Here is a 10,689-nt window from a genome sequence, read left to right on the forward strand (position 1 = left end):
CATGAGCCCTGAATAATATTTTGACAACTTGTGTTATTCTGGGATGTGTAGTAGCCAGACTTAGGCTTGGGTCAGGTTCACAGAAGTTGAAACAAAATGCCATTTGCAATTTGCCTAGAGTGAATTCAAGATAAACTCAGGGGAAAAAATACTAAGACAGCTGTTGACAGCAATGGGATTCAAATGTTAAATACAGATTGTGCAATTTAATTTGGCTATGGAAACACAAACTTGCCTATCCACACTGGCCCTCGACTGTCATACATTCCAGAATGACTTAACAGTATGATGAATATCCATCCCTACATTGCCATACTGCATTGTTTAAAGTCACTAGAAAACTTCCTATTGTCCCACCTGATGAACAATGAACATGTAGCAGACAGTGCACATACATCATTACACTTTTATTTCATTTGAAAATTGTTATTCGTGTCTAAAATGTATTTGTATAGCAGACAGTGCACATAAATCATTACACTTTTATTTCATTTAAAACCAATTTTTTAAAAATATTTGTGATATCATTGTGAACAAAGAGCATTGCTTCATCCATGGCTATATTTGTTAACCTTGCTAATTTGGCTAAATTCTTCAAGCATAAACCATTAATTTGCTCCAAGTCCTCTCTGCAGAATACCTTAATACCCACATGAACTCAAAATAAACAAATGATCAAGCTGCCTTTTTCCAATACAAGTCTATCTTTAAATATTAAGTTGCTAGGGATCTGAATTTAGGAAAGGATCAGCATTTAATAATATCTGTTGATGTATCTTTTACAAATACCATACAATGCACAATTCAAGTTGAATATCTCTCCTAATTAAACAAGGCAGCAGCAGTTTTGTACCTCAACTTGTTCCTTAAGTGTTAATAAATATATCTAACTGCATTTAAGGATGCCTGTAGGTAAATTGTAAACAAGTGAGTTAACCGAGACCAAATTCAATGCCTCAATACTCTTCCTCCCAGTAGAAGTACCTCAGTGTATCCGTATGTGTCGTCTTCATCATCATTTCATCCTCATCACGACGCGCAGGTCGCCTACCGTCGTCAAATCAAAAGACCTGCATCTAACAAGCCAAACTTGTCTTCGGACACTCCCGGCACTAAAAGCCATAAGACATTTCACTTTACTGGATATATGAGACTGTTAATATTGCAATCAATAACTATAATTCTTCCCCAAACCCCATCTAATATTCAATCCTTGCCTTTTAGGATAAAATGTACAAATTCTTAACCAACTGAAGAATACGTAATGGGTTCAAATTTACTTTGTTCTAATTAATTTTGTATAACATTTCAAACCAATAATAGATGAAAAGGCAGGGAGAACATATTGCCATAGAGTAATAGCCGGCTTTCCACTTGGATGGCCAAAGTTTGAATCTCTGTGATTGTGGTTTGAAATTTTATCCTGAAAAGCAATAAAGCGTTAGTGTCAGGTAGGGCATTCAAAGTTAAATCAATGACCAAGGATCCACATTAGTCACAGTGCCTCCAGTGACTCCACAAATAAAGGCAATAAGCTGAATATCCTTTTGAAATTGTAGAGGCATTAAGGAGACAGTATTATTATAGTACTACATATCTATTTTTCAACATACTGAATATCATCTGCATTGCCAACATACAAATCTCTATGGAGTGTGCAGATAGATCATTAGGATAATGTTGTAAACAGTATATGCAATACTTATGCCATGTGATAATGGCATTTAAAAGAGTATGCATGCAGACATGGTAAGTGCAGTGGTTTAGACTGCTGTCTTTCCACCAAAACAACCAATACTTAAACCCTATTGGATTCTAGGGTAGAATTGTTACCTGAAAAGTCACAGGATGTTAGGAAGGGTGCTGGCCCTGCAGTGTAGGGGTAGCGTGCCTGCCTCTTACCCAGAAACCCCGGGTTTGATACCTAGCCAGGTCAGGGATTTTTACCTGGTACTGAGGGCTGGTTTGATGTCCGCCTTTCAATCCCAGCAAGAACCAAGAAATAACTGGGGTAACCTGAAGAAGGTATTTATATTGTGGAATATACAGTACATGAAACTGAATATTATATGTTTATACCCTGTGCAGGAAGTAGGCTAGGTCTATATCTAAAATTTCATATCTAAAAAGCCATCTTTGTACAGACCATGAAGGCCCATAGAGGAGAAAAAGTTAAGGGCTTCAACTATCTGTAACCTCTGCACTACGTGGGATAGAATTACTGCCTTTGCCGCCAGTAATTAACCTGGTATTCATTTTTGGTGTAGGGTGAGTGAACATTAGCACCATGTGCTGCTCCTGAAGTGGCAATCTTGTTTGTTGTTATCATTTTCTTCCTGACAGTTCATATTTCACGTAAAATTTGGAGGTCTTGTTACTAATGATCACAACTGTATCAGTCATGGACATTTCGCAGCTTGCTGCTCACAAGGGATATCACTTATATTACCAAAATAATAAATGACTGTTTTGATTTTAGCAAAACATTTCTGAGGCTGTAAACCTTTGATTACTTATGAAAACTGTGTGGTTTGTTAGGCAGCTTAGTGTTAGGAGTTCTCAATAGCTTTGGAAATAAAAGATATTTTTTCAATAATTTCTGTTACAAATTTATTTCCTCCTTATTCCTATTTAGTAGAAACATATTATCTTTCCCATAGTTAAAAAATATTTTTGAACAAAACACATCAAGCAATCTTTGTTCCTGGTAAACCAGGAATGTCAACTCCATTACAGGGTAGAGAAATCCCTCAGTAGCCATCAGACAGCAAATCCCAGGGAAATACATAGATTGCTAAAGGTAGGTAGGTTGGTTCTTAATACCCAACATTTAACAATGAAATTGTTAGGTGATGAGCATTCTAGCTTAGGGGAAAAGGTAGGGTCAGTGGCTTATACAGTAGCTTGGCTGAGTCCAATAGAATCTGAAGGTGCACAGATACTCCAGCCCTGTGTTGGCAGATTTATGGCATATTAAAAGAACTCCTGTGGGACAACATTACGACACCTCAGCATCTCCAAAAACTACAAAAGTAGTTACAGGAGTGTAAAACCAATTATTATTATTATTATTATTATTGTGAGGAAAGGAGAGGTATCTTTGTAAACAATTTGCTGTTTGTTATTGTCATCGCCCAACCAAAACAGCCAAGGTCAGGCACAAGAATTATGAATGTACTTGAGCTGTCTTACTGAAATTGGCACAGCCTATTAAAGTAGGCCTATACAATTTTTCTGCTTCTGAAATATATAACAAATGAGAAGTGTTAATAAAGTGTTATCTGCTGCAAATGGCCCAGTACTGGAAACAAATACAACTGTTACCAAGTACAACTTTCTACTATTAATGTTGCAGTATAGAAGCTTTAAAACAGGTACTGAAATTGAACATTAAGTATTGAGAAACTGTTGTATCAATCCACCACTAAATTAATTTAAAATGTATTACTTAATAACAAGAATGTTGTTGGATTTACACCTCCACAAATTACTTTTACAGTTTTTAATGTGTTAGTAAATCTGACATAAAGCTGGCGTGTTTGTGCACCTTCAAATAGCACTGGACCGAGAGAGAGTCAATCCCGCCACCTTGAGCTTGGAACGCCAGCATTCCATTTTCTGAGCTAATTACGCTGGTTACACTAATTAAAATTACCTAGGCAAATCTTAAAATGTCCTATCATATAATCTGAAGTAAAGGCAGGCTTCTATAACGAACTGACGGCTCACCAACTTCTGAGAAACTTTTTGATAAAGAAAAGAATCAACAAAAGTAAACAAATTAAAGTTTTACATGAACTCTGAACCAAAGGGACGTGGTTTTCCTCTTTTTTTAAATACCACATCCAAAACATTGAAATCATGTGCTGACAACAATTAAATATCATTTTTGCAAATATGCCTGCTTTGATCAACAGAGAATTTTTTCTTTTTCCTACTGGTTTAATGTTGCACTAACACATTAAACAATTTTGGCGATGCAATGATGGGAAAAGGGTAGGATTGGGAAGGAAGAAACTGTGACCTTAATTAAGGTACAGCAGCAGCATTTGCCTGGTGTGAAAATGGGAAATCACAGAAAACCATCTTCAAGGTTGCCATTGATACTTTCACAGCCCGTACTTATAGACATGATACTGTATAGGCTTTTGGGCTTAAGCCGTGTCCAGAAAATAAGGTGAAATTCTTTACGTTTCACAGAGAACTTTGCTCTGTGTCCTCGGTCGAGATTCCTTGTTGTGATTTGTGTTTCTTGTGTTTCTTGTTCTTCTGAGAATTCTCTGCAAAACGTAAAGTATTTCACCTTATTTCTTTGACACGGCATAAGCCCAAAAGCCTATACAGTATCATCTTCAACGTTGTCGATGGTGGGATTTGAACCGAATGCAAGCTCACAGCTATGCGACCCTAACTGCATGACCAACTTGCTCAGTACAAACAAAACAATACAGGTACTAGATTCCCTAAACTAACATGCACAGCTTTCAGAAGGCCTAAATAAAATTCAATGAATTCATTTCAAGAAACAAATTAAAGTGCCTTGTTTGTTGTTCAATTAATTACAAGAAATGGCTTTATGAGCCCAACTTGGCAGGTTCGATCCTGACTCAGTTTGATGGTATTTGAAAGTGCCCAAATACATCAGCCTACTGGTACCGGTACATTAAAAAAATCCTGTGGGACAAAATTCCGGCACCTCAAAGTCTCCGAAAAAACAATACAGCCTAACATTATTATTATCATTATGATTATTATTAAGTTATTACTATTATTATTTACCATACAATCAGAGGTCAACCATAACCAGGAGTTATTACATTACATCTGACATTATGAAAGACAGCTGTTTATATTAATAACGAACAAGCATATTTATGAAAAAAAAAAAAGATATTTGCACAGATAGCCTATTTATAAATAAAAAAAAGATATTTACACCGATAGCCTACTCTCTGAGAGTGTGGTGTAAGTACAGCATGTGCGACAGTCTATTACGCACAGCAGGTTTTTGTAGTTCTTAGAAAATTCTGAATTCAGAAAATCACTAACCGACAGACACCCAAGCCGATGGGGAGCAAGTACACAAATTTTATTTTCGTACCCAAATTGTTCTGTTAATTCTCTTCTACTTATTTCTAATGTTTACATTTTCTTTTTTCTTTTCTTTTCTAGACAACTTCAAGATTCAGATAAACGTCATGCATTTCACTGCCATTTTCAAGTTAATGCAAATTTAACATTCCTTGTTAACATTAGGCCTACAACAAATTTTTTTATAAGAAGACTTTACTAGTGCATAATTTTAATCTATTTTTATGATGTACCCCTTCAGGGCTGCCGACAGTGAGATTCGAACCCACTATCTCTTGAATACTGGATACTGGCCGCACTTAAGCGACTGCAGCTATCGAGCTTCGTACTTAATGTTTTCAAGTGTATATTTGTTTACTAAAACTGATCTGCATATATATTATTAACTATGTAGCTGAAGACATCCAACTGCATTGAAACATGTCCTCCGGTAAACAACTTTTGAGAATGTTCAATTTTAGTTAAATTTGACTATAAATTAGTACTGACTGGGCGGGCCTTCATAATAAAGAAAAAAGAATTTTAGGGAACAATAATCATAGGGCCTCGACTATTGTGTACAGACATTTTGATCCTATGCCAACTAGGCTTCCTGTATGTTAATTTTGATATTCTATTTTAATGTACAGTACACAATGGCAGAGAACTATGTTGGGCGATCTACCATACAGTTAATTTCCTATTATGAGTAATTTAGTTGCATAAGCACCAAATGTGTCACCAGAGATCATTTAAATGCCAACAACTATTATTATGAATAGGCTAATAATAATAATAGGCCAAATGACTGCATCAGGATTTGACCCTCCACAACATTAAGCATGTAAAGTCATGCCTAATCAACTGCAGTATTCAAGCTGTCAATAACAGCTATTCTAAGTGTATTATTTACATCAGAGGTGAATACTGTATATAGCTTGTTTTAATGCATACAATAAAAAAAATTTGTTTAAAGAGGTATGGGTTGTGCGTAAGATTAAATCTGACAACTGCTTGAAGTTGAAACTCTAACTTGTCACCATGCAGGCCTAAGTTTTTAGGTGAACTCATTCTAAACTTCAAAACGATGGCATATGGAAGAATATTCAAAAACTCTGACAGAATGATGGTGTACAGAAGAATGTTCAAAAACTCAGACTGACTTAAAAACAAATAATGAAACAGACCTACTAAGGAGAGTTTAGAACAAAAGTTGATAAGCATTTTTTCTTTTAAAAACAGCCATGTATGTCATGAACTGTGGGAAAAAACAAATAGAGTGCTATAGATAATAATGAAATGCTTCATAGGAGGCAGAAGAAGAGTTGGCAGACTGCATAAATCTTGTACCCAGAACATTAAAGATGGGCATGCATCCAGAATGATGGACAGCTCTTCTGGCTAGCTTGAAAGTGAAGCATGCTTCAGAACAATTGTCAATATACAGGAAACTAGGTATAATGCACCATGAAGAATTGCCAGAATCTTTCTGATCTTAAGTAATCCCTATTGATAAAATACTTCCAAGAAGAAATTTTTCCAAGTTTATAATTTTCTTCACTCCTCTTGGTATGTACCCTAAGATCAGAATTGAAGTGGTAGAAGAAACAATAGCATGCTAGTAGACTGGTACTCATATTATCATTGACTGATGAAAGTTCCAATTTACCGCTTAGAAGAAAATACTTTTACCGTTGTTCCAGTTAAAGGTAAATGTGACAGACACTATGGGCTTCCGACAAAAAATATTGGTTATCCTTGCCCGGTCTCTCACCGCCACCTTATACGACATGAAGGAATTATTTTATGCAGTATTCTCAACATGGAGTCATCAGGGGAAATCCATGAAATTATACTGGATCAGGCTGACTTGCAGCAACTGAAGCAGGTAACTGGGTCTACAAAATCTTTCTCAGTGCTTAGAAATTCTATTAGATACACTGACAAACACACAAGAAATTTTATCTCAATTGGGTAACATTGAGAATAAAGCCGATCTTCCACATGAAATAGATCATCTACCCTACAGACTGTATCACGAATGGAAGTTGCCCCTGTTCATAAGTCGAGCCTTTTAAAGAAATAATAAGACAGCAGTAGCAAGACTCCTACTCTGTTAAGAGTCATGGAGCACAGCAATACCATCTAGTAATGTTCATTTAAATCCATTTTCAATTTCTTCCTTTCAAGGAGATGAAATGACAGAATGTAGGCCACATATAAACAAACTTTAGGATTCTCTAGAAACATGTTTACATTAGCCTAACTCATTTGTGGCAAGGAGGCAAAGTATGATACGTACTGTTATCAGAACACAACGTGTATGTGAGGAAGTATGTTTTTCTTCGAAGCCAAATCGTCAAAAGTTTAATATGCCCATATTTGTTCAATTTCAAGCAAACGTAATGGGTTGAAGTAAACCTGAAATATTTTTCAAAGACAAAATAATGGTTCTTTCAAGTCTGTTTTATTTCCATGCGATTAATGTTTATCCTAACTTGCTACAATCAGAAAGAGTTCAAAGGTATTTAAGTTAGTGCCATGGAGACATATTTAATTGCACAGCACTAACCACATTTGTAACAAGTTAATAGAACACTGTGTCTACATGCAGCGTAAAAAGAGAGTTATACGCGCTATTAATATTTTTCAAGGCTACTGGCAATAACTATGTTATATAATTACAACTGTCTTCAGTTACCCAACTATCGAGAACAGAAGGTTGCAGAGCAGAAAGTACAGCAAACGCGTACATGCTCACAACATAAACATACACGCCAACACAGTTCCCTGCGGCAACTAGGAGTAATAAACAAATGTAGAGTAAACGTAAATATATGATCGTATCAGTTCAGTCGACGTTGCATCGACTAAGAGTGTGGGTGAAGTCAATATCAGAGTCGCCACGCCTCTCGACTGTCAGGAAAACAACAACCTTACCTGCTCAGTCTTGAGAGTTGGTATCAGGCTGTTTTACGCCGTCAGTCTTGTGTTGCAGTCTTCTCGTGAGGCACATGAGGCCGCGACGTGTGCGAAATGCACGTCACAAGTCTTAATTCATCATCACAAACACAAACAACACTTGCATTTCGATTGCATACTCAGTCTTGTTAATTCATACAGTCTCTTCCCACCACCGCCATGTTTGCTTGCTACGATCCATGGCATGGAATAGTGCTGCACACTGGCGGATGAACCAGAACACTAATTCGCGGGAGTATCAAAAGCCGTAGGCAAGACAAAGCGCGACCATAATAGTCCGTAAACAGAGTACAACTTATACCTACAGCAATGATTCGCAAACATATTACCTCTGGTACCCCCTGATATGAGAAAATACCATCAGTTCCTTCTCCCCAGCCTAATTTCCTTAACAAAATAGAAGTCAGAGTTCCAATTTTTAAGTTTACTTCGTGTGTTTTGTTCATACTGTACCGTATTATTTACGTTAGCAGATTTTTGTGATGATTATTGTTTTAAGAGGAAGCACAAGAAGGCAATAATTTTCTATCAACACTAATCGAGGTACGACACTTCGAAGAAAAAAGAAAGGCAAGAGCTACGAAGGCCTCGAATCCTAATACCGTCGAGGTCGTAAAAGAACAAGAGTTGCCCAAAGGATATCGTGTAGGATAGATGAAAGTGAGGATTCGGGCACAAGTGAGTGGAAGCAATGCCAGGATTTAGCTAAGGGCCCCGTGGTCACCAACCCCTGTTCCCAAGTTTAGAGCTCCTGGGGCCCTTTTAGTCGACTCTTACGACAGACAGGGGATACCGTGGATGTTATTCTACCACCCTCCCTCACAGGGCATAGGTTTAATCAAGATTTAAGTACTGTATCACAATACTAGGCTTAAAAGAGTTTTAACATCTGAGCAGCACATAACTAGCTTTTCTCAAATAAGGAAATTAAATATTCAAAATCAAAGTTATTCATCAAACGCGCTTCACTTTATCTCTTATGCAGGGTTGTCCATCTCAAATATCTTCTGATCTGTTAAAGATATAGACATTATATTTTCAAATTCTTAAACTGTATTAAGGGGTTCATAAAATACTGTCCAATTCGTCTCCATCGCGTACGTAATTACCAAGAAACCGGTAGCAACTTTGTTTTGTTTCAAATTTCACCCCTATAGAAAACTAAGAATCGAGCGACAAATTCATTGATGTGTTTCTTTTGCAAATCCGACGAGTACTTTTGGAGATATAAAGGGTTTCGCATGTGTAGGCATTGGACAGAAAGCGATGCGCCACTCGCTGTGATGCGTGACTCATGGCTTGTTGATAAACATACAGTACATACCCCAACCACTCTTTGACCGACCGCGCATTTCCCTGCGCAATGGAAGAGGTGGAAAAGGGGGAGAATGAAACAATGCCCCTAAATATAAAAATACCTGAACCATATTGTCTAAACAGCAGTGTATGCTAGCATGCAGTAATTTATTCTCAACTCGACCATTTCCTGTTGTAAGTACATCGATCTTACATGTTGGCTTTAAGGAGGACCAAAGAGCCCAGTAATAACGTTCTCCGTTAATTCTTTTGCAACTGTTTTTTTTCAATGACCATGTCAACCATTGGATTTTGAAGCAATTATTGGTGTTATCTCCAGTGGCGGGCGATGGACTCTCAGGTCGGGAGGGTTGGGGGTGCGGCTACAGTACTTTTTCCCGCAACTCTTTCTTTGCTACTGACAAATACAGTAGAGACAATACGCGACACTTCCGGATTTAGCCTTGTTAAAATGGGAGACAATTCGCAAGTGGCGCTCCTAGTGGCGTGACCTGAAAATTCGTGCTAAATTCAAATATCACTGGAAATGTATATACGAAAATGGATAAATAAATACGTCTAGAAAGAAAGTGTTGCTAAAATATTAACTTCAAAGTTGCTAAAGCAATTCTGGATACATGAATGAAGAATTATTTAACAGGTTAGTATTTAAAGACTGAAATTAGACACATAGGCCTAATCAAGATGTGAAATGGACTGCTGTGAAAGGGATTGATCTTTCATTTATGCATTACTTTTTTATCTTTAATACCTGCCTGAACTTTTACGGCTAGATTTATCTTTTTTTCTCATTTAAAAGCATTGTACATCACATTAGGACACCTGTCAATAAAAATATCGGCACGTTCCTTACACACATGATTCAATGACTTTACATGTAAAAGCTGGACAATTTTCCTATTAACTTGAAGCCTACTAACAGAAAGAAAATCTATAAATTTAGCCGCAAAACCATTCAAAATTTCCCTATAAGCAATACTTGCCATTACATTAGAGTAAAGCAAATTTGCATCATCATCACATTTCTTAAATCACCCATATTTTCTTCAGTGCTTGACAACGCATTACAGCATTTCAAATGTGGTAACTTGGAGCACAACCAGCCACATACATATGCATATGCATTTTCCTTAAATAAATCAAAACCCACAGATCACACCTACAACAACACATCGGTACTGAAGGTTAACTGCTGCACTAATACAAAAAAAAATAAGCTAATTATATTTTAAGCCAGTTAAAATATGGGTCGTGCAGGTCAGAAGTTTAGAAAGTAGGCCTTCTATAAAAATATATTTGTAACTGGAAGAATTATATGCA

General features: G+C 36.8%; 1 protein-coding gene across 1 annotated transcript in view; it reads right to left on the minus strand.

Moving 5' to 3' along the window:
* LOC136857251 (aryl hydrocarbon receptor nuclear translocator homolog) overlaps positions 1–8,212 on the minus strand; it is a 658,643-nt gene extending 650,431 nt beyond the window's left edge. Inside the window, exon 1 of the mRNA XM_068225109.1 lies at positions 8,011–8,212. The gene's annotated coding sequence lies outside the window, so the exon portion shown is untranslated. The remainder of the gene's footprint in view (positions 1–8,010) is intronic.
* Between the last annotated feature and the right edge of the window lie 2,477 nt (positions 8,213–10,689).

Source organism: Anabrus simplex, chromosome 1 (genome assembly GCF_040414725.1).
Source record: "Anabrus simplex isolate iqAnaSimp1 chromosome 1, ASM4041472v1, whole genome shotgun sequence".
NCBI lineage: Eukaryota > Metazoa > Arthropoda > Insecta > Orthoptera > Tettigoniidae > Anabrus > Anabrus simplex.